Source organism: Micromys minutus (assembly GCF_963924665.1).
Source record: "Micromys minutus genome assembly, chromosome: 1".
In the NCBI taxonomy this organism is placed as follows: Eukaryota; Metazoa; Chordata; class Mammalia; order Rodentia; family Muridae; genus Micromys; species Micromys minutus.
Window position 1 is genome coordinate 149,363,284 of NC_137969.1, and position 24,185 is coordinate 149,387,468.

The 24,185-nt window shown below is 46.4% G+C and overlaps 1 pseudogene across 1 annotated transcript; it reads left to right on the top strand.

The window, feature by feature from the left end:
• Nucleotides 1–8,853: 8,853 nt before the first annotated feature.
• On the top strand, nt 8,854–9,223 carry LOC308416425 (large ribosomal subunit protein eL36-like; annotated as a pseudogene). The gene has a single exon. The product of its transcript is annotated as a large ribosomal subunit protein eL36-like (transcript).
• The last annotated feature ends 14,962 nt before the right edge of the window (nt 9,224–24,185 follow it).

The following is a 24,185-nucleotide window of genomic DNA, read 5'->3' on the forward strand; positions in this document are numbered from 1 at the left end:
TGACCCCGCTTGGTTTGTAGTGACATCAACAAGGAAGTACTTGGTGTGAGTTGTGGTAACCTGTTCAAAGAGAGGAGACAGTGGAACCCACATGTGCCAAGAGCACCCGTCTAGGTCAAACAGGTTTCTAGTCCTGAAAGAGAACACCATGCCACTGTCCTGCTTCAGGGACACGTTTCCCGTGATGTGTGTGGCATTGCCTGTCACTGTTTCCTATAGCCCTGTGGAGGCCATCAGAGCCAACATCCAGGCAGCAGGTAGACTCTGTAAATCAAGACTCTGGAGTTACCAAGATGGGGTGTATGGTGACAGATGCTGAAAAGTGGGAAACTCTGCAAGGGCTCCGGAGCACCTGCTCACCTTCTTCTGCTCTCTCTCCCACACACTCACTATACAGAATGCTGAGCCAGACCCAAAGCCTCTTCTGTGGTGAGAAGCTGGCTATCTCAGGATAAGGTTGATGACTGGTCTAGAAATCATAGACAAAGGTGTAAGCGTAAGAGGGAAAAGGAGGGGTCTGAAGCTGAGATGGGAAAGGAGTAAGGCCTTTTGCCTCTGTCTTCCCCAGGCTGCCAGGAGCCAGCCACCTGGTCATCAAGATTAAGCCCTTCAGCTCATTCACTGTTCAATGGTCTTCATGCATTGGAGTAGAGCATCATTAACTGAGACCCACAGGCTTCATCTTCTTGGAGCACCATATAAGAAATGGAAAAGTGTGGTAAGTCATTTAACATAGTCACTCACCACACAAACTATGTAAAAATATCTTTTAAATGTCTCTTTATTAATCTTAGATACTTTGTTAATTTCCATTTTTGTCCCCCAGAAACTCACTTCTGGCTGTCCAGCTAAATGCTCAATTCAGCCATGTAGTTAGCAGCCAAAGGCCACCTTTGAGAGTGGGTCAGTGGTCCAGCATACTTTAACTTTTAACTTTGAAGTTAAAGAGCCACCATGTTTACATCCTGCAGAGCACGGTTCTTCCCAGGAAGGGTGTGACAGACATGGTTTGTCCTTCTTTGGCCATCATTCCCTTGTTTGTCAGGCCAAAAGAGATGTCTCCAGGAACCAGCAATGAGTCATGCTATGGGAAGGGCCTCCACCTGAAGAAGCCTTTTAGACATTTTATTTTTAATTGCCTCTTTTATTAAATGTATATACCATCAGTATATTAGCCCCACTCTGTCTCTGTCTCTCTCTCTCTCTCTCTCTCTCTCTCTCTCTCTCTCTCTCTCTCTCTCTCTCTCCCCTCATGTGTGTGTATCTTTTTATGACCCCCTCAAAGAACCAATTTCCACTCTGCAGGATATCAACCGCAATGAGGATGAATGTTTTAAGTTATCAAAGAGATTCTCTTGCTTTTGCTAATGACTGGCAGTTGACATCTGACCCTGTTCTGGCCTGTGAAACATGAAAAAAAAATCCTGTTTGAGGAAGATTTTCTCAATAAGAGATATTGATGAAAACCACTGTAAGGGTTTACATCCTATCAAACTGGAAGAATCTAGAATCCCCTAGCAGACATGCCTGGGAAGAATTATATAGATTAAGGTAATAAAGATGGTAAGGCATTGCTCTGAGGCTAGACTAAATTGTTCATGTGAGACTCACAGAAAAAGGAGTTGGGCACCAGCATTGCCCTCTTCTGCTTCATGACTATGAACAAAATTTGAGCAGTATGACTTTCCCATCATAGCGCACTGTCCACTTGGTGATCCAGCACAAACCAGCCATTCTTGTCAGGCAGGAAGACAATAACAGCAACAAAACAAGTTACTAATACAATGACCTTTAGCACTTACTTTGGAGGTCTTCTGTGAAGTTCTGTGAAGATTATGGCCGCCATCTTGTACCTGTGTGACAACAGATGAAAAGACTGGAAACCTATGCCCAGCTGAAGTCGTTTGGTTGACTTCAGTTGAAACAATCGTCACTACTGTCTGCTCCAGACTTAGCACTAAGCTTGAGAGAATTTATTTGTTGTGCCTCATTTCATTCCTGGTTGGGTATTTTAGGGCTTACAACCCAAAGCCTCCTAACTGATAAATGGAGTTTCTGTTGGTAAGAAAGGATCTTTGTTTTTCAGTAGAGCATACATGGAGGCAGGCTTGAATCCCAAAGGCAGTGGGATGGCGGCCTGTGGGAATTAGTGGGGGATGTGGTTCAACATCCAGAGAGCAGCAGCCTGGGAGCCGTGGCCACCGCCACATACAGGCTCTCCTTTATGTCAGGGTTCCACAGGAAAGTGAGCGAGGATGACAGGAATTTTCTAGCTCAGAGTATTTTTCTGGGAACACTTTCCCTCAGATAAAAGCTCTTTTGTTCTTATATCTGACCCAATGGATCAGGGACTTGGGCTTTACACACCCTCAGCAAAGAGCCCTCCCTGTTACGCACTCCTTCAATGCTCTCTCCTAGTACCCTTTTATTTTTCTCTGCCTTCACTGAGAACGCCTCCAGCACAGGGACGTTAAGGCCACAGGCCTAGCCACACTGAACACTGGGCCTCCAGTTTTGTAATGTCTTCTGTGAGAAGCCTGGTCCCAGCTGTCAAGCTGAGGTGTCACTGAGCAAAGACACAGGGCATGGAAGTTGAAGCAGGCCTTTTAGGGAAGGGGTTCAGAGGTAAACATAGGCCAACTATTGGTTTCACAGAGATTGGCCAAGGAGTTTCCCGACAATAGCAAGATGTGGAGGATGCTAGGACCCTTGTCAGTGCAGCCGAGGGATGCATGCAGGTGTGCTATGCTTACATACATATGTATTAAGATCAGAATCATATGACCCCTAGGCTATAAAAGGTTCTATATTTCAGATTCATCTTCAACTCTATTGTAAATGTTTCTTTTTTATTGTTGTTATTTGTTAGTTTTGATATAAATTCTTCCTATGGCTCCCTATGTATGTAGCCCAGGCTGGCCCAGGCTGGCCTCTAACTCCACATTCTCTGCCTCATTCTCCAAAGGGCTAGGATTTTAAGCATTTACCACCCACCAGGCCCGGTAACTGCTTCCTTTGGAACAAAGCCTCCATTTAGTCAAGGCAGAAGTTGATAAATGAGTAGACGCTGCCTTCCATCTGAGACAAGAGCCTGGCACCCTGCTCTGCCTGTGCCGTGCAACCCTGGGCACTGGAATCTCTTCTCTAGGCAGCTCCCCAGGCCTCTGCCTACTGTGCTGGGCAATGAGGAAGCAATTTACTTGTGTGTTCTTGATTCTCTAAACATTACCAGCCAAGGAAGAGTCATGATGGCAGGACACAATATTATAAACAAAACAATATTAAATCCTTTGCTACAAGCATTTGGTAGACTGTGGAGAGAGGAAACAGACACCCCCATGGCCAGCAGGTTGGTCCCCCCCCAACAGCACCTGATCAGTTTTACAAATTTCTCTTCCATTTTATTTTCTTCCTAATTATATCAAATTATTGTCTAACTGTATTAATTAGAATTGTAGGGTTGGTTGAGGAAGCCTTAGGTCTATCTTCTAGTTCTCTGCCAAAGCTCTAGATGTGTAGAACAGAGCAGAAGGCAGCGAGAGCACACCATGCTGCAGAAGCAGGACCCTGGTAAACATGAGCCCAAGCTCGGTCTGGTGCCTGATAAGCTCTATTAATTTTGACTCACAGAGACAAGATGCAAAAGAAATTATTCATCCTAGCTAGCTTGTATAAAAGCACACATAATCCAGGTATTATGTTTACAAGCCATACTTTAGATGGGGCAAGTTTGGAGCTATTCTAACTTATTTCCCCGTCACATGTCCCTTGTTACTTGTTGGTTCTCCTGGTCATGTGCTCATGGTCCATCTCCTGTCATGCAGGCCTCCTCTAGTCTCTGTGTCCATTTCTTCTCCCATTTTGTCTTTCCTGAGACCCCCAACTCCATCCTCAAGTCCCACCTTTCCCCCTCTCCTGCCTAATCACAGGCTCTAGCTTTTTATTGGCCAGTTAAATTGTCAAGCAAGGTTTGCATAGCATCGCTTGGTGTACCTGCAGATCGGCTCATTGGGGGCAACCAGATCTTGGGAGCCAGTACCTAGTATTTAAATACAAGCAGCACCAGACCAACCCACTACAACAAGATGTAGAAGATGCCAATTCTCACTCGACACAAGAGGAAGCTGGGATCCAGAGCAACAAAACACTCACAGTGATACACTCAGTAAAAAACATAGGCAGAATTTGAGCAGCTGAGGCAGCCTAATCACTCCATGGAGTCTGCTGCAGGTATCTAAACCTCCAGGCAGAAGCAAGCCTGTGTTCTCTTTGGCACTCTTTCCAGGGAATGAAGGCCAAACTACTGGGTCCCTGGGGCTGCAGAATAAATTAAGTATCAGCAGCAGAAAAAGAAAAGGTAGGGATGGGGAGAGTGAAGCTGGAGGAGGAAGAGGAGGAGGAGAAAAAGGTTTACTCTCCTGTTTGGGGCACACACATACCTTGCCGATTAGCAACGATGGGAAAGGAAACACAGCGAGAGCCTTTGACAGCTTAATGGGGTTTTAGAAAAATACACATCTATATTTTTAAACTTTTTTTTCCATTTGAACATTTTTAACTTCAAGTTCTGGACTGAAATAGCAACTGCTTTAGATAACTCTCCATCCTTAGGCTCCCATGTTTGGAAGAGGTCTCAGCCAGGCCTGGAGGGAAAAAAAGAGGCAGAAACACAAGCTGAGCACACAGAGAATGCATCTGGCACATAGCTGATTGGACAGATGAATGATTGGACAGACTAAAGGATGATGAATGGACGGACAGATGGCACGTGCATAGAAAGACTGGTAAACGAATAGGTGAGTGAATAGCTAGATGGGTAACCAGTGAAAGTGAGCTTGTGGGTGCACGGATACACTGGTGGATGAACAGAGGATGGATGGATGGAGGGATGGATGGATGGATGGATGGACAGACGGACGGATGGGTGGGTGGATGGATGGATGGGTGGATGGATGGACAGACAGACAGACGGATGGGTGGGTGGATAAATGGGTGGATGGATGGATGGATGAATGGGTGGATGTATGTATGTATGTATGTATGTATGTATGGATGGATAGATGGATGAATAGATGAATGGATGGATGGATGGATGGATGGATAGATGGATGGGTGGATGAATAGATGAATGGATGGATGGATGGATGGATGGATGGATGGATGGATGGATGGATGGATGGATGGGTGGGTGGGTGGGTGGATGAGTGGATAGGTGGGTGGGTGGGTGGGTGGATGGATGGATGGATGGATGGATGAGTGGATGGGTGGGTGGGTGAATGGGTGGGTGGATGGATGGATGGATGGATAGATGGATGGGTGGATGAATGGATGGATAGGTGGGTGGGTGGGTCGGTGGATGGATGGATGGATGGATAGATGGATGGGTGGGTGGATGGATGGATAGATAGATGGATGGATGGGTGGGTCGATGGGTGGATAGATGGATGGATGGGTGGGTGTATGGATGGGTGGTTAGGTGGGTAGATAAATGGATAGATAAATGAGCAATTAAATGAAGAAAGGGATGATAAAAATACAAAACCACGTTGCTCACACTATCCTCCTGAAATGTAAGAGTAGCTTTCAGTAGAGAGATAGACTTGATTTTTGCCAACAACCATGCTCAGGGTGGCTGGAAGGACTATGAGCTTTCCATAGGTGCTATGGTCAGGCCTCATGGGATCAGCCAATGCCAGCCCTACAGATGAAATGCCACTCCTGGTTCCACTCCCATCCACAAGCCCATCTACTAATGCCCTTTAATGAAACAGGTCACTTGCACCTTTTGTAAATATAAACTTTGTGAGTTTAAACAGTTATAAACAGACCATAACCACAAAGCTAATGAGCATTTATTTTAATTCATGTATGTCTTTCCTCCCTCTTTTACAAAGAATGAAAAGACAAAGACCCAGATGTTCACCTTCCAGCAGGTAAGGAGGCAGAAGAGACCATCCTAGCTGCTTTAAAGTAACCCAAAGTCCTTAGGGCAAGCTTGCTATGAAAATAAATGGGCAAAACTTTGCCTGTCATTTTCTCCTTTTTGCCTGGAGCTCTGTTGCTGTGTCTAGAGATATAGCATACAACTCATGACAAAGAAGACAAATGCCTTCATCTAAAGATGCTAGAGGAAAGAGACACAGAGCCCAGGTCCCTGGCAGTGCCGTTAAACTGCCACGTTAGCTCTCTCAGTCTGGAGAGGGATGGTCTAGAGATGGAGTAGAGCCTTCTGCTGCCTTCTGACAAACATAACCCTAACATCTCTGGTGCACCTTCCCATTTTAGACTTTTAAACCCCTGTGCCACCTGTCTTTCCCCCTTAATAGGCTACATTGTACAGGTGGGGCACATTCTCTGAGATGTCCCTTCCTGCTCCTGCCCTAGCTGAATGTTTGTCTTTCCTTTTTGCAATGAAAGGCTGAGGTCAAACCTCGGTGTCTGCTACTGTGAACTACCTGCATCTTTGGGCATCCCACTCTGAACTGCTGGGTTTGCACCTACAATACACTACAGAGTATGAAAAGACAAAGACTCAGATGTTCATCCTATTCATCCTCATCTGTAAGGAGCCAGGAGACACACTCCTGTCTGTTTCAAAAAAAAAAAAAAAAAAAGCCTGAAGTCCTTAGGACAAGTTTGCCATCAAAATAAATGGTCAAACCTCTGTCACTATAATACAAGTATAGTGACCTCCATCCTCCATATACAGACTTTTGAGGGCATTCAGATGGGGGTGGCATCAAGTATGTGACACCATTATCTTCCTATTCATATAGCTTTTGTCCTTGTCGGGTCCTGGTGACCCTTCTCTCTCTTCCACAGCATTTATGAATCACCTCCTGGGCCCTGAGCTGGCTTCACACAGACTTACAATATGCAAACTTCCATTCAGGGAATTCTCTTCCATAGTGACTTTTTCATTCAGCGTTTCCCTCAGTTTCTCAAAGCTCTCCTGTGGCACTTTCTCTGCCTGAGGAAATCGTTGCTCCCCTTAAATCACGGCACTGAGGAAGCCACAGGACGCTTCCAGATTGTTCAGAGTACTGGGTGATGCTGTGTGCAGCCAGCTCAGTGGCATCCTCAGAGCTCACTTGGGGGAATTCTAGGTTGCAGCCTTGGGTAGAGCCTTCCCTGTGCACAGAGGGGCCTGTCTCCCAGCGCCCCTCCACCACACCTCTCTCTGTAGGCTTCCTGGATGTGTGGTTTACTGCTTTGAGGCATAGCATTTGGTGGAGCCCTTTCCCTGGAACACAGCATGGAGACTAAGAAAGGCCCTTGCCCACCCTCAGGGCCCTTCCTGATTCTCTGGCCACTAAGCATGCCATCACACAGTCCCCACCCCCACCGAGCTGACCTCAGAGGGACTGAGGGCAGAGGGCAAAAATAACCCATGAGAACCAGAAACAAAACCCCAATAGAGCCTCGCATGGAAACAGCTCAGGGAAAAAGAGTCCCAGGGAGGCTGGGCTATTAATAACATTCTGCGTGCTTCAGCCCTTCCTTCTCCCAGGAGCAAGTTAGGCCTGCTCACAATCAGGCATGTTGATTCCTGGGAAGGCTCCAGATGGCCAGGTAAATGTGCCTCTTACCCTATTCACTAGATAAACACATCATATCTTCCTTCCTCCCCCATTCCCCTACCCATCAAACCTTTTATGTCCTTCCTGCCCATTAACCCCTTGCAAGTTAAGAAAGTACTGACCACACAGGAGCAGTGTGAGGCCCGAAAGGTACTGGCTTGAACGGTTTGGAGACCCGAGGATTGATCTTGTCCTCAACTGTTTGAAAGCACTGTACCTTTATATTTACCATCATGGACCTTGGGAACACAGAACCTCCAAAACTGGTCCTATAAACTGATAACAAACAGGCAGGCAGGCAGGCAGGCAGACAGACAGACAGACAGACAGACAGACAGATGGAATAAGAGGGAGCACAAAAAGGCATAGGGTGGTGCCAGGTATTTCCCACGGACTTTGATTGACTGACGCCAGACTGTTCTCTGTGGGTACAAAGGGTTCACAATTTTACATATTGTGGCTGTCTTTCTGCTATTTGCAGGGTGGTTCAAAGTCACTCTCCTTCTGGCCAAGAAATACCATTCATCTCTCTCAAGAAACGGCAATCAAACCCAGGTTCAGGTAATCTTGAACTCTCGGGTAGAAGCCATCTTGACCAGAGGGAGAAGCAATCAGCGTTTGGATTATCTGCTAAACTAAGTAGCTATGCTTAAGAAACCTTCCAACCAGGGAGACGTTAGAGAGAATGTAGTGTAGAAAGTTATCAGCCTGCCTTTCGAGCATTAAGTGGGTCTCAGGGGAAACGGCCAGAGTGCTGCCTCTGTTTCTCACATCCTTTTATGGTCCAGACCTGGCTTTATTTTGATTTACACACATAGGAAGGTGTTGAGGGGCTATAAATTCCTCAGTATCTAAGAAAATGCATTCAATATCTAAGAGCCCAGTCCACGAAACCAGACTGGCTGCCTCTCACTGACCGTAGGACAAGTTACCACTTGTTTGTGATTCTGTTCTACCATTTGTAAAATGGGTTGGTGACTATAGTACTCACTTTATTGGATTCTTAAAAGGATTAAAAGGAGTTCATATACAGAAGTCTCCTATAGGACAGTGACAACTATTTTTCAGTGCTTAGCATGTAAATTCTATTGTTATCGGTATGGGTATTATTGCTATTCTTGCTAAAGATCTTGTTCAGACTTTAAACCTGCCTGGGAGATAATTGCTTAGAATTGTGAATTCTGTTGGGGGGGGGGAGGAAATTAGAAGCTTCTAGTAGGTAGATTAAGAATGCTAGTACACCGGTCCGGGCCTCCACCGGAGAACAGCAGCCATGGCCCTGTGCTACCCTATGGCCGTGGGCCTCAACAAGGGCCACACGGAGATGAAGAATGTCAGCAAGCCGGACACAGCCGGCGCCGCGGGCACCTCACCAAGCACACCATGTCAGCAAGCCGGACACAGCCGGCGCCGCGGGTGCCTCACCAAGCACACCAAGTTCGCGCGGACGTGATCTCAGAGGTGTGCGGCTTCGCTCCCTACGTGCAACACGCGACGGAGTTGCTCAAAGTGTCTAAGGACAGCGTGCACACAAGTTCATCAAGAAAGGGGTGGGCACACATATCCGTGCCAAGAGAAAGCAGTAGGGGCTGAGCAACGTGCTGGCAGCCATGAGGAAGGCGGCGAACCCTCCGCATCAGTAAAAGATCGTTCCTTAAAAAAAAAAAAAAAATGCTAGTACACCATTGCTTCTCTTCTTCCAAGGCTCTCTCTAATTTTAGACTTTGAGCATATAGAATGGCTTCAAATACCAAGAATCATGAATAGAAGCATTCTGGGATAGTCCAGGTGTGGCTACAGGTCACTCTAGAAGCACGTGGTGCTAGATGGCATGCTGAGCTGCTGACGTCGGGCACTGTGTCGTGACTGTGTGTGCCTGTATGTTCACAAGAATGTGTATGTGTTCCTAGGCATGTGGGCATGTGGGCATGTGTATGCCTCTCTGGGCATGTCAAGGGATTCTGGGGTGATTGATATATCCTAGCAAAAAGGCTACCAAACACACTCTCCATTTGTGTTTAAGGAGGGTGGGAGGAAGAAAGCAACCCCTGTGTGGGCTTTGCTCTTTCCAGATCCCTGACCCAAGTCAGGTATTCCATGAAGTGTTACATATTCTCCATGACTTATGTAGCAAGTCAGGAGTAGCAAACACAGTGCAGTCATGAACCAGAAGAGCCAAGACAGTGAGTGACATTTAACGAGATTAACCCTGTACCAGGTCCCACTCTGAGCATATCCTAACTTCTTTAAACCTCACAGTTGGTCGCACAGTGGTATACACTTCTGGATAGTTTTCATAGTTCCAGAAGGGGCTATGAAGGCTGCTGGGGAGAAGTCATTGACAAATCTTACCTAGTAGGGAATGTTATGCGTTACAATGCCAAGTGGGCAAGGTGTGCCCACTGGTTCAATAGGGGCACAAATGACCACTAATGGAGGTGACCAACCACGTGCTGGTTGGATTTGAGGCCTATCCCTAGAGAGAACTCATGCATGACACTATAAACCTGGTCAAAGACTAGTAGCTGAGGAGGTGATCTGACTTCGATAGGAACTATTACTGGTGTTTTGATAAAGAGATGTGGTGTCAAACTGCTTTCTAAATCCTCATGCTTAGACCCCCTAGGTTAGGGTTTCTCTCAGCCTTGATCAAGAGAAGCTTCTGTATGCTGTGGGCAGTAGTTAATGAAGAGATTCAAAGTGCTCAGGAGAGGGTCTCTGAGGTGGTTCAGCAAGAAAACAAAACAAAACAAAAACAAAACAAAAAACAAACAAACAAAAAAACTACTTGCCACGAAGCCTGAAAAAGCTGAGTTTGACTCCTAGGACTCACATGGTCCAACTCCTACAGGGTGTCCGGTGACTTTCACATGTGCACTGTAAAGTACAGGCATGCACACACTCGAGCACACGCACATGTGCACAGACACATTAAATAAATAAGTACATAAATAAATAAAATGCTAAAACGAGTAACTGCTGAGTCTCAACTCTAAACATCACATCTATATAACTCCTCCCCCAGCTCATGCATAATACAGAAGAGAAGGCAGAGAGAATGTAAGCTGGTAGATAGGGCCGAAAATCAGTTGTCTGGGTATAACATTGCTGTGGCCATGAGCTCACAGCAGCAGTAGCTAGCTGCATATGGTTGGGCCTATCAGCATCTCATTGTGGATTTAGGAAGTGCGCACACACTATAAGCTGTCAACGGTTGCCAAGGGAGGGGGAAGCAGATTCCTCAGTGGTCTAGGTATTGGCGAGTTGCCCTTGGCCCAGTAAATACCCCTCCTACCCATGCGCATGCAGACAGTAGAAACACATGCAGAAGACATGAAAGCAGGAGATGAACTTCCTGGGGAGAAGGTTCATCAATAGGGGAAGAAAGTAAGAGGAGATAATGGCGAATATAATCAAAGCACTATATATGAATGTATATTAAAAACGATATGTGTGTGTATAGGGTTAAGTCTACAGATCAATGGTAGAGAACTTACCTAAGCTGCATGAGGCCCTGGGTTCAACCTGCAGTACTAGAAAACAAATAGACAAAGGTTCCCTGAGGTCTTAAGAGATCACAGAGGAGGGGAAGATCCAGGTACATGGAGGTTGTCTTTATTTTTTGAAGTTGTTACTTTACATTGTCTTTCTAGAGCTTCCAATGATAACTTCCACATAACTTAGCCACATAACTTCCACAGGGAAAAGAAGAAGAAAAAAGAAAAAGAGAAAGGTAAATACAAAATAGAACCATCCCATCTTCCTTTGGGTCCCGAGCTTAGGAAGGAGGGAAGTTATGGAAGGGGTGCCAGGAACCAAGTTCAGAAAATAAGTCTTCTGTGCTAATAAGGCTGCCCTGTGGAAAAGGAATTAGACCTTCAACAAGGTCACTGCTGTAGTCACTGTGTTGACTGTTTGTCTTGTTGCTACAGTGAAATACCTGAAGTAGCAGCTTAAGGAAGGAAGGGTTTATTTTGGCTCATAGCTAGAGGATACAGTCCATGTTGGTGTGCACGCATTAGAGAAGCTGAGCATCCTGTGGCTTGATCTTGGGGCCTCAGGTTACATTGCGTCTGAAGTCAAGAGGCAAGGAGCAATGACTGCTCTCAATTCAATTCTCAGTCCCAGACCCCAATCCATGAAATGGCACCACCCACATTTAGGATAAATTCACCTCAGTCCAATCTCTCTGGACATGTCCAGAGACTGGTTTCCATGGTGATTCTAAATACCATCAAGTTGACAAGCAAGCCTGATAATGGCACTCACCATTGTGGGGACCCTTTGGGGTTCTGATGGTTTCTGACTCCAGTCCTCCTGAGACTGTGGAGCAGCCCATTTCTCCTCTAGAGTTGCCTCCTGTCCCAGCTATGGCTCCAGCCGCATTAGTGAACATTTGGGCACCAAGCAAGAGAAACAAGCTTGGGTTGATCTATTAAAGATAATGGCCATTTGGAGAGAAACTAGACCACTCTTAGAATCAAGCCCCGTGCAGAAACGGAAGCTGGCAGAGGCCAGTCCAGCTCAAACCAGAAGAAACCTGTGGGCTGTTCATATAGCCCACAGCTGCTGCCACACTGGGTTCTTTATTGGGGGAGCCTTGTGTAACTTAAAATAATTAATCTTAATTTTCGTAGCAGTTTTAAAATGTTTTAATGTTGCAATAAATATTAAAAAGTGCAGCTACCGGTTCCTGTGCATTTTCACTCCGTGCACACGCCACACTAGCCCCTTTACTCTCTAGCCACCCTCTCCCAGCTGTCTCTCTGCCAGCCAGGGACTCTGTTCACATTCCCCACAGCCTGGTAAAATCAAAGCTCCAGAAGCTTGTAACTTATCAATCAGATTTATATGTTAAATTCTTAATCCACAAAACATCTACACAAAAAAGTTACAAACAGTTGATATATTAACCTATAGACAGCCATCCCTTAAGAAATATACATAAGAACCTATAGTCAATTAAGACCACCTGGATTTGTATCCTCCTTCTCTGTCTCCATCTTCATTCTCCTTCCCTCCCCCTTTTCTCCTGCCTTACAAAAACTTTGTCCCGCCCCACTCTCTACTGTCCAATCATATATTGCCTTGACCAACTAGTGTCAGCCCTCACCTGCATCTAGAGATCAACCTACATTTTAATCCCCCCTCCTCTCTGTCTCTCTCTCTTTTGGTGAACCACCCACCTGAGGTAGTAGGAAAGAAAGGTTATTAGGACACAGGGGAAGTGCACCTGTTTAGAAATTGCTCTTTGGAGCAACTCCCACCTGTGTTGTCAGGAAATCAGTAGTTTAGTTTGTAGGAGCTTCATCCACTTGAAAATACTTTACAAATATATTAGCAATCCAGTTTAGTCATCCATAGGATCTGCTAGTGGCAGCTCTATCTTCTCATAAGTACTTCACGCGTGTGTTAGCAGTCTAGTTGAGTAGTGTCAGGGTAGCAAATACAAGTCAGCAGCAGTGGTACCCAGCAGACAGTCCACTCTCAGTCAGATTGACGGATGTCAGCACAAGCGACCAGGGCCATGCCAAGAGAAGTTCCCTGCTGTGCTCTCTCTCAGTGACCTGAAGATCAGTGAAGATGTGAGACCAAGAAGTATTGCAAAGCAAGATGTGCAAGCGGGCAAGCCCTTGTCACTGTCTGCTGGGTCCTATTCATACTTTCTCTAAGCATCATGTGTTCTTCATGGGTCTTGTCCTATCAGTTGTCTTGTCTCTCAGTACTTGAGTATGTCTTAGCAAAACTTCCTGTGAGTCTTTCTCAGCTGACATCACCATGCCCAAGTCCGAGGCAGGAAGCCTCAGGAACCTCATGAGTTCACTGGCACATTTCTCTCTATGGAGTCACAACAAATGGAGTCCAACAACAGAATGTAAGGTGAATCAGTATATATGTGCCGTTAGGGAAGACTCTTGTCCTATTGCGTGTTTACTTTAGCAAAATATCTTTTCACCCGTGTCTGCTTCAGCAAAACATTCTTTCACATGTGTCTGCTTCAGGACAACGCTCTTTCACGTGTGTGCCCCAGCAAAACACCATTTGACACGACTGACTTTCTAAGGAAACCAGAGGCTTCTACTTCACCCTGGCTCCGCCACTACCTCTCACTCCCAAAACTGCTGCCACGAACAAGCCTTGTCGGACCCTTGACCCTTTGTGAGACATCCTTAGACCCTAAGTCCTAGGCTGGAACAACAGTTGGCTGTACTTCGGTCCCCATGAACTTATCTGAAAGGGATTTTCAATGCCCCACTCTTGTTCGTGGGTTCTAGGAAGAGCTTTGGTCCCTCTCTCTCATCATTCCTCAGAAAACAGAAGAGGGGGTTGCAAATAGATGGTGTGCAGGAAACCGGTCCCCGCTGCGGGGTCCGCTGACGGGAGAAAAGCTCCAGTCTCACCTATGGCTTCTCTATGGCACAGGAATGAATTTCCATTTTCAGTTAAACCGCTTCAAGCATAGTCTGTGTCCTTTGTGGTCAAAATAATTGAGGTTGTCAACTGCTGGTGCCATTGTTCTCCCAGGGGCCATTTGGGAATTTGGGGAGTGCAATTGGACCTCTGGTCTAGGGTTTTGCCTTCTGAGGTCTCAGTTATGTGAGCTCAGTTGGAACTTCTAGAAGAAAGTGTTAAGTTTTACATTCTGTACCCTTTGGTGTAACATGGCGAAAAGCTCCTTCTGTCCTTCTTGTGTAGGATAATGTGAGACTCGTCCCTTTGTCCACTGCATCGACCCTGTATGCACCACCTGCCTACCCGTCACTCGGTATGAGTCTCATAACCAGCCATTGACCTAACATCGCATCACCACAGGGCTGTGCTCACTAACCCTTATCTTATAACCTAGAAGTACGAAAGTGACAGCCCAGCAATTTGTCCGAGGTGCATTACAATTGTCCTTTTTTATCATTAGTTGCTGCTTTTAATCCCTCGCCCTTCCTGGTTTATAAATCAAACTTGATCTTAATGTATGCATGCATGGAGAAAACACAGTATAGATAGGGTTCAATACTATCTATCCTTGTTTCCAAGGATCCAATGGGAGGACTTGGGATTTCTGTTCCACAGCAAAGGGGCTGTCTATGTGTGTCACCGTTTAGTGGGGACTGTTGTCTAAAAACCTTACATGTCCTGTAAAGCTCAGCAAAAACGACCTGCACCAAATGCCAGTTGTGTGACTGACAGGACACGCTGCAGCCCCACCAGTCTACACTGAGGCTGGTCATGGTCAAACCCCTTCAGCTTCCTGTTATAGCTCAGATGACTGGCTCAGTGGACAGGAAGATAAGATGAACTGCCCTTCAGAGGGAGGCTTTCTCAGATACGTTACAGCATCAGCAACATGGTGAGGCCTTGAAGGGAAGAACAAGGGGCTTTGTGAAGAAAAATGGCGGTCACAGACAGCAGGCTGAGAGTCCTGAAGGGAAGTGACAACAAAGTGGGTCTCTTATCCTTACAGATGTCTGGGGCATTATGAGGGGACGTTTCATACCATTCATGTCTCAAGGCAGGAAGGCATTAAATAAAAGTAAACTCAAAATTCAATTTTATTTTGGGGTTGGGCATGGTGGGGGTGGCTCTGGGTTACTGGAAGCCACAAGAGAGGAAGAACATAAGTCCACAGCAGCTTTTTCAACTCTTTGCCCAGAGAGAAAGAATGAAGGGGAGGTGTCCTGATTTCTGGGAGGCAGGGTAACTAGAGGGTTGGTAACCCAACACTTTCCACAGAAGCTGAACATAGCTTTACTATTGACAACAAAGTAGAAAACAGTGACCAACTCCTCAGAGCTATCCAAACCACATACTTGCTACCCCTGAGAATAAACCAACCCTCACTTTATTGATAGCTAAAGAAAACGAGTCTTGGAGCCAAAGTATCTTCCCAAGGTCACATAGCACATGCGGTGGCAGAACCTCTGGCCTCCATGTAGAGCACGTTTTCCATGGCTGCAGGCTTGAGAAGGTGCTCTTTTCAATCCAGCTCTGGTTCCAGGAGGCTGAGGGTAGGAGAGGGGCTAGTGTGGGAGGGGCTGAACTTGGTGGGCAGACCTGGCACCAAGCAAAAGGAGCAGAGAGCCAGAGAGTCTGAGCCTCGCCCGAGGGAGGATGAAGGCTCCACCTGGATTTGCAGACCTGGCTCTGTTACTTTCACCAGATAATCACTCAGGAACTAATTAGCACCTTCCTTTTGAGCACAGCCCTCTGGGGCCCCAGGATGTTCAGGGGAGACAAGGAGCCTATTAATTACCTTATCAGGAAGCACTGATAAGAACCTGCAGAAGGTATTGCTCTGAGCTAATTAAAGAGGGCAGAGAAGGAAAAGAATGAGTCACCCTACCCCAGCACCTGACACAGGCTTCCATCAGACCCCTGAAGCTTTGAATCCCTAGAGCAGAAGACTCCGACCTATCCAAGGAAGTTTCACCTTTGCCTGCATGACTCCAACCTGAGAGGTTCAGTAGTAAGCTGGATGTGATGCTGGGGCGTCCAGATTGAAGGCTGAGGTTGTGGGACTCTTGTCCAGCTATCTCCCCGACCCTGTAGCAGAGTTCCTGTCTCTTCTCACCGGTGTTAGTAGCAGGCCCGTGTGGTTAGGGGAAAATAACAACAACAACAACAAAACAGGGACACAACACATCAAGTAAAGGAACATTTCAGTGTGAAGAGCTCAGAGCTGGACTCGAACCCAGACCTCCAACTATTTTTGTGCATCTCGGGATGATGGCTGGAGCCATTTCTGGCTTACAGTCCTGGGATCATTCCCTCCTCCGTAGGTCTTAGAGCCAGTCCCTTTCTTTTCTTGGGCCTTGGTCTCTTTGTCCTTGATGAAGGACTAGCCTTGTCTACTCAAAGGGCCCTTGTGAGATAAGAAAAACTGTGTAGGTCACCCTAGGACAAAGATCCAGATCCACAGTCATACCTTTGTCTTTAATGGCCCATTTTATAAACTTATTTTTAGGTGTAGAATTTCAATTTAATTGCACAGAAAACTGACTATGTAAGCCACCAAAAGGGGAGCCATTTTTGAAGGGTCAGAGGTAAGTAGCTTGGCTTTCACCCACCCACTCCAGCCTGCTTGACAAGCAGCAAGCACTCTGTTGACTACCCAGAATTCCTCAGGGCACATTTTGACAACCTGCATCTGAGGAAAGCAGGCTGCTCTGAAGTTTCAAGAGACTGTGAGTAATACCTCACGTGAGATAAAGATGCCATTTTATCCCACAGAAGACATTGGTGACCCACTATCCAGGGCCTGTGAGTAGGTTTCCCCAGAATTCTCTTTCCTTGTTCCCTGATGGTTGCTCAGCCTCATGCACATGTAGCAGGGAGAAATTATCTGAATGCCTTGGTACCTGATCCATAACCTTGCCACTCATGGTACCAGCCAGCCCAGGGTCCACTGGGTTACAGTAACACTTGTGTAGGCACGCCTGTCAGTACCTCCCAGGAGGGTCAAACACCTCCCAGTAACAGCGGCATTGTGCTGCTGCTGAATATGTACGAAACATCCCAAAGACAGTGGAATGTCTTTCCTGAAGCCATAGCCAAGCCAAGAGCCAGGGAACTGAATTTCGTGTCCTGGAACGCAAGAGGCTCAGAGAACCAACATCAATTCCTCAGAAATAGCTATGATCCTGGGGGCATCAAAGGGCTGAGCATTCCACCAGCACAGAGCAAACGCTTCTCTGACGGAGAATGTGTTAAGATTCCTCATGGAATCCTCAAGTCTGCCCAGCAGTACTGAGACACTTACACAAAATTAGGAGTGTGACTTTTAGGGAAAGAGTCTGGGGCCCTGGCCTTGCCCTGAAACTATTAGAACTTCAAGATTTAAGGCAAGGCCTTTAAAATCAAGTCTTAGGTTCCTTCCCGGCCTTCTCCACAATTGTCTTCCAGAGAAATCTGATCTATGCCCAGCCATTCTCCACACCACCCAGGATACCCCAGAATCGAAGAGAAAATGACATACTGGGACTTGAAGGAAGAATGGGCAAATTGCATTCTAGCTGGTTGTGATTTTAACCAGATAGGTTCCTTTATTTTCTGGTCTATAAAGCAGAGGGAGCGGCTCTCAAAACCACTTCCTGCCCTGCTTCCCCACTGGTTAGTGCCCGTGAATCTCTGAAGAGCTGTGGGTCTCCATCTAATGTATTTGTGTATTCATGAGTTCCTTCTGTCCCTGTAGCTTGCTGTCCAAGGAAGGACACGTATCTGCTTTCCCAGCTTCCAAGAGCTCATTGGGTAGGAATCAGGACTCTGGGATGTGCATCGCCCCCTGGTGACCGGAGGAGGAAACGGCAAGCCATTTCTGCTGGGATCCAGGGTTCCCAGCACAAAGTGACTTATAGCCCACCACATGGAAAAGATGAATACAGGCTACCTCGTGCTCACTGTCCATTTTCTGGTACATGTAGAAGAGTGAGGGGATCGAATTATTGTGAAAAACAAAAGATCAAACAGGATGAGGTTATGCTACAGGTCCCTAAAGGCTGAGAATGTTTTGGAAAGGCAGGCTTACATTAGCACTGGACTTGAAGTTCTCTGAAAATGTTACCTGCCCCAAGTTCTCAGCAGAGGCAGAAGGAATTGCTGATTTTCAGAGCAGAGTGTGTGACTAGAGAATTACTCCAAGTCAAGAGGATGTAGCAAGTCCAGGAGCTTAGTAGAAGAAGGTACGTGAGGGTGCTTGGAGTCCCGCTACAGTGTTCTCCCAGCAGTTAGCAGGAGACTCATGGACAAACATGTAATCTCGATTGAGAAGGTGCTTCATGGAGGCAGCGAAAGGTGACAGGAAATAACAGTGTGCTTGGGGGAGGGCTGGAGACGTCTGTGAAAGCAATATCATCAGGAGGCTCTGTTTGAAGAGGAAACATGGTGGCTGTGTGTAAGCAGAGAAATCAGCTACCCCACAGGGAAGAACTGGGGAAAGAGATGGAAACATGGGTAAGGCCACCTAAAACAAGACTCAGCCAACTTCCTATGAAGAGACAAATGAGAACTTTTAAGACATGGTGCTCCATAAATCTGCCATGCTGTGGGCGTGTCAGTAAAGTTCGATGTGGAAAACAGTAGCAGGAAGTGTTCTGCCTTCTTTTGCACTAAAGCAATAAGGAGTGTTTTAGGATAGGAGAGGCTGGTGAACAGGCAAAGAGGAGAGAGGACATTAGTGCAGGGCGAGAAGGGAGTCCTGAGGGAGTTACCAAGTTTGTTTTAGAAACCATTCAGAGGCTTGAAAGCAGCAAGAAATAGAACTTGATTTATGTGCTCAAGTCCAGTGGCTCTCAACCTTCCTAACACTGCCACCCTTTAGTACAGTCCCTCGTGTGTAATGACCGTCAACTATGAAATTATTTCCATTGCTACTTCATAACCAATTTTGCTTCTTGTATGAATCATAATGCAGAGTATCTGATGTGTGACCTCTGTGAGAAAGTTGTTTGACCACCCCCAAGGGGTCTCCACCCACAGTTTGAAAACCACTTCTTTAGATGATACCTCTGCCTACTGTGAGCCCTGGAGAGAAGGAAGCAGGAAGACTACTTTGGAATCCCCTATCACCATCTCAAGAGAGATGAAACCATCTACGGAGAGGTAAAAGGTGACCAGCAAATTTCTGGTATGGTTTGGAGGTAGAACCGGCAGGATTTTCTGGGGATGTGGGCAGAAGGAGAGAGAACTCTCATGTGTCACACTCGGGCTTCTGCCTTGAGCAAGATGCTGAAATTACTGAAAAATCTAAACCAGCATGGAGGAATTGAGAGAGGGGAGGGAGTCTGTGATGGGCACCACAAGTAAAGACGCCACAGGTGCCAGTTGAGATGCTCTTGAGATTTTAAAAAAAAGGTCTAGTGAATGAACATGACTGAGTATGTCAGGCAAGGGTGTCCAGTGTGGAGATGATGTCACACTCACTTCCTCAGACACCCCCCCCCCAGTTCATCTGCCCCAGGGCCTGGCCCTTTGCCATATCCTAGCTTGACCAACCCCAGCGTGGTCTGATGGCCTTTATGTAGTCATAAAGCATAAAGCCCTGCTCGCACGGCTGTGACTTCGTCTCCTGACATTATGGGGACCCTCCAGGGATGGGAGTGAAGCTTTCTTAAGGCCTCCATGGCTCCTGTCACATCACGAGAATCCACGTCCACCTAGTGGACTTTTGACCCCTTAGCTTCTAGTGACTCTCTAGAAGGGTCTGGTGACATAGTCAGAAATTGTAAAGAACTTAGCACAGACAAAATCTTGGCAAATGTCACCTAGTGAGAACCAAGATCCAGGAAGGGACTGGTGAGCACCTCTTCCACACTACAGTGTATACACCCCCAGCGTGGCTTACTTCCGCAAGCCTCAGCCTACATCACATGACCATTTGCTCCCCTCATCCCCCGTACCACTCTGCTTCTTCTCAGTTCCACATCCCAGGGTTTTCCTTCCAATAGCACCTTCTCCTTGGGCTTTGCCTTGCATCTGTTTTATAGAGAACCTGGGCTGAAGTAAGTTTTGGTGTTAAGTATGTGTTTTACATATCGCTACATTTCAGTTTGGACAAGTTGTATTTTGAATGTCTAGCAGCCTTAGGTGACTGCACAATGCAGACATGGGTGCCCCAAGTGAGTGGATGAAACTTTATTTGCTGTTCTCAATTCTCCAGTGATAACTGTTGCATATGTGTCTGTAGATGCCAAGGAAAAGCAGCACGTAGCCAGCAATTATGATTTAGAACATCCTGTAAATAGATGTTTAGAGTTTGTGCTTTGCCCAGGCATGAGAATGCTTGAGATTTTATACAGCACACAGACAAGGCTTCAGTGTTTTCTGCTAGTGAATCTGTCTCTAGTTTGTGTGGCTGAAATAAACCTTCTTCTGAATTTGGTTTCTGTTTTCATGATGATTTGCCAAACCCTGGCTGTGGTCCAGGTCCGTGGTGGGTCTGGGCCTACACGGGTAAACAAGATGATGATGTCTCCACTCTTGGGGAGGTTTTGGTCTTCTAGAAGAGCGGGACCAGGGACCATGACAAAGCCGCTGCTCTGAAGGGAAAGATGGAGCACTGGGAGGAAACAAGAGGGACATCTGACACATTTCATGCTTAGAAATGGCAAGAGAGAGGACACAATATGAAGCCAGGTGCCCCAAAATAGATAGGAGAGAGTTAGGGGAAGAGGGTGCCACAGAGCGCATTCCAGGAAGAAGCAAATGCCAGACAAAGAGAGCTGACAACATCCAAAATAAATAAATAAAGTCCCTCAACTAAATCACATTGTAAGAAGGTGTGTTAAAGAGGAGGTCAAAGTGTTCAGTGAAGGCAGGGAAAATGGCTAGAGTTCTCATAGACATGCACAGATAAGGAAATTCTGGGGCCTCTACAACCAAGTGGAATTTGAGAGTCTTCATTTTAACAAGCCCCCTGGGTAAATCCCTGACATGGAAAAATAAAAGAAACAGGGATAAAATATTTTAAAGGTATTTGACAAGTGTTTCTACCAAAACAAATACTGGAAAATAAACTTCCAAGCCATAAACAATAATGAGAAAAGTGGACATATCTGAACATGATTATGTTATTGTTGTTGGACTTTTAATGTATTGAGATATTAGTTTTTTAAGGTCCCCAGTGATTTGGAAATGCAGACTTAGATGCCTGTGGATGAAATCTGTAGCAGCAGCATGGCCCGGGCAGAAGCATAGATGGACTGGAGTGAGGAAGGGAAGCTCAGTGAGCTTGACACTGGAGCAAAAGCCTCTGGATCTAGTGCCAGTGCCCCACTGTTCCCGTCTTCCACAATGAGAACAGAACTCCATGGCAGACACACTCATACTCACCGTTACCATCAGCCAAGCCCCAAGGGGCATCAGAGAAGATGCTTCATGCTGGAGTCACCTAAGGTCATCTCTCCAAGCGACTGATGCTACTGAGATCTGTGTGTGTGTTCATACATTTATGTGTATGTGTTCATGTGTGTGTGTTCATGTGTGTATGTGGTCATATGTGTGTATGTGTGTTCATATGTGTTCATATGTGTCTGTGTTCATGTGTGTGTTTGTTCATGTGTGTATATGTTTGTGTTTGTGTGCAGGTATGTGCATGTGTGTTTATGTGTGTATGTGTGTGTATGTGTATTCATGTGTATATGAGTGTTCATGTGTGTGTGTGTGTTTGTTCATGTCAGTGCATACATGAAGAAGTCAGAGGACAGCCTGGGGAGTCAGTTGTCACCTCTCACTTAAGGCAGAGTCTCTGTTACTTTCTTTGTATTCTGGGCTAGGTCAAAATTCTCCTGTCTGCCTTCCCATCAAGGCATCCCTGGAACTATAAAGCCCTGCACTCAGCTCTGAGCTTTATTGGGTTCTGAGGCCTTGAACTTAGGTACTCAGGCTTGCCTAGCAGCTGTTTTGCCCACTGAGCCATCGCTCTGGCCCCTAGGGTCTCTCTTGTTGGATGGCTTTTTTTCCAGTGAAAAAAAGGACACTGTGAAACTGCCAAATCAGGACAATAATGGCTCTTCTGGACATGAACTGTCAGACAGATCAAGGAAAATTACAGGAAATGCTCAGAAAGCAGTAGAGAGAAAGCAAGCCTCAGACGAAACTCAGCTTGCTCACAACATCTATAGAGAATATTCTCACAGAGCAGAAAATGACCCAGGAAGGTGGCACATAGACAGACATATTTTCAAAGCCAGTGAGACCAGTCAGGAATGTTACCAGGTATGTAACATTTGTACATATTAGGTACATCAGAAACATACAGTATGACATCATAGCATTCCTTAGGCTCTGAGAAGGCTGCAGACATGACTGTTAACCTCTAGTCCTGGGGTAGGGCCAGAGGTCAGTGGGCTTGGCTAAACCACTCCCATCTCCTCTGCCTCTCCCTGCCAGGCCCCATGGTAGGCCTGTCCCTTCCCTCTGAACCTGAGTGATCGGAGGAAGAGAGGAAAACAATGGCTAGCCTGAGGCCCTCGGCTGCTGCTGAATGGGGACTTGAGTCGGATGTTGAGTTTACCTGGAATGCCCCATGTTATTTTGGGAAGCCAGACATCCTATGGAAACAATGATGTGGGAAAGGAAACAGCTAAAGCAAACGCTGATGCTAGTTTTTGCCAAAAGAGTCCCATGTGACCAGGGTAGGCCCTGGAGCCCAGGTCAGACAGATACAGGGCTCTCAGCTGAGGGAACCTAGGTCACCAGCAGGAAGCACACAGGATGTAAATGGAAAGGAAGGGTCTTAATGAAGTGCCCGACAAGTCATGACAAGATAGAAAGATCCCATTTGGGTGAGCAGGAAAAAAAAACATAAGAAACACAGTCTGGCCTGAGTTGGAGTCTGGGCCTGCCCTGTTTGCTAGGTGATCTCTGGAAAGACACATAACCTTTAAGATAGAGTTTCTGAGACAGAAGGCAGAGGTGAGCACAGAAGCCATAAACACAGCCTGCTCATGACTAATGAAATCTGACGGACTTCTACATACAGCCCTGTAGCCCAGGCTGGCCCCTTACTTGGCCTCTTGCCCTCTGCCCCATGAGGGCTGAGACCCAGGCATGTACCAGCATGCTCAGCATAAAGTCTTTAGATCTCATGTTTCTCAAAGGAACATGAAACCTGTGTGCTCCTGAATGCAGTTTTTCTCAGAGGTGATTTCATATGTTCCCTGTTCACTGTGGGCTGGAGCATCTTTGGAGAAGGCTTGTTGGGAGGATGCCTTCATTTGTACCTGGTTAATGTAAAGAGGAATAAATGTGGAGTTTAGACATGTAGGTGTTTATTTTAGGTGGAGCAGGGGATGGGATTCAGCTACTGGCCAAAGGAACAGGGGGAAAGTGAGTTTTAAAGGTAATTTGGCATTAAAATGGAGAATCGAGGTGAGGGGTTCCCAAACTTAAGGAAAACTCACCACCGTCATATGGTTCTGATGGGACTATTTATAAAGTGGCCACAGCCACTTCAGAAGACATTTGACAGGTCCTTAAAATTCTGAACATGAAATGCAAAACTCAGAATCACCACAGAAGCAATCCCACTCTTACGTGTCTATCTGAGAGAAGGGAGCAAGAGCCGTTGCACGCAGCAGGCAAGTATGTGCAGCTGGGGTGCCGTGGGGGGAACTATAAATCAGAGACTGAGGGTCCTCAGGGCTGCTTCCCAGACAATGCTCCCAGACAGACTGAGAGAACTGTGGATGTAGCAGCTCCAAGGATGAAGGGAGAAAGCCATGGCTAAAAGCAGGCCTTTGGGTCAGGTGACCTGTGCCCAGTTTCCGGCCTGGTCGACTGGTCGCTTAGCCACTGTATGATCTCTGACATCGAATGCAGAGGGCTACCCTCTCAGAGCACTGGCTCCACATCTGTAAACTGGGAGACAGCAATGAACCTGCTTCACACAGTAATAAGGTGTGACTAAGAATATGTGTGTAAACACAGGGCCTGCCAAGAGCAGATGTCCTGTGAATATGAGCTGTTACAATTAAATATATTCATTATGAACAAAACAAAACAAAACAAAACCCTTGATTTCCTTAGCTAGTGAGGCACTTTCAGAAACAAAGTTTAAAAAGAAGTTAAAATTTAAAGCCTTGGAGGGTGTGTGAAAGTAAGGAGCTCTCTCTC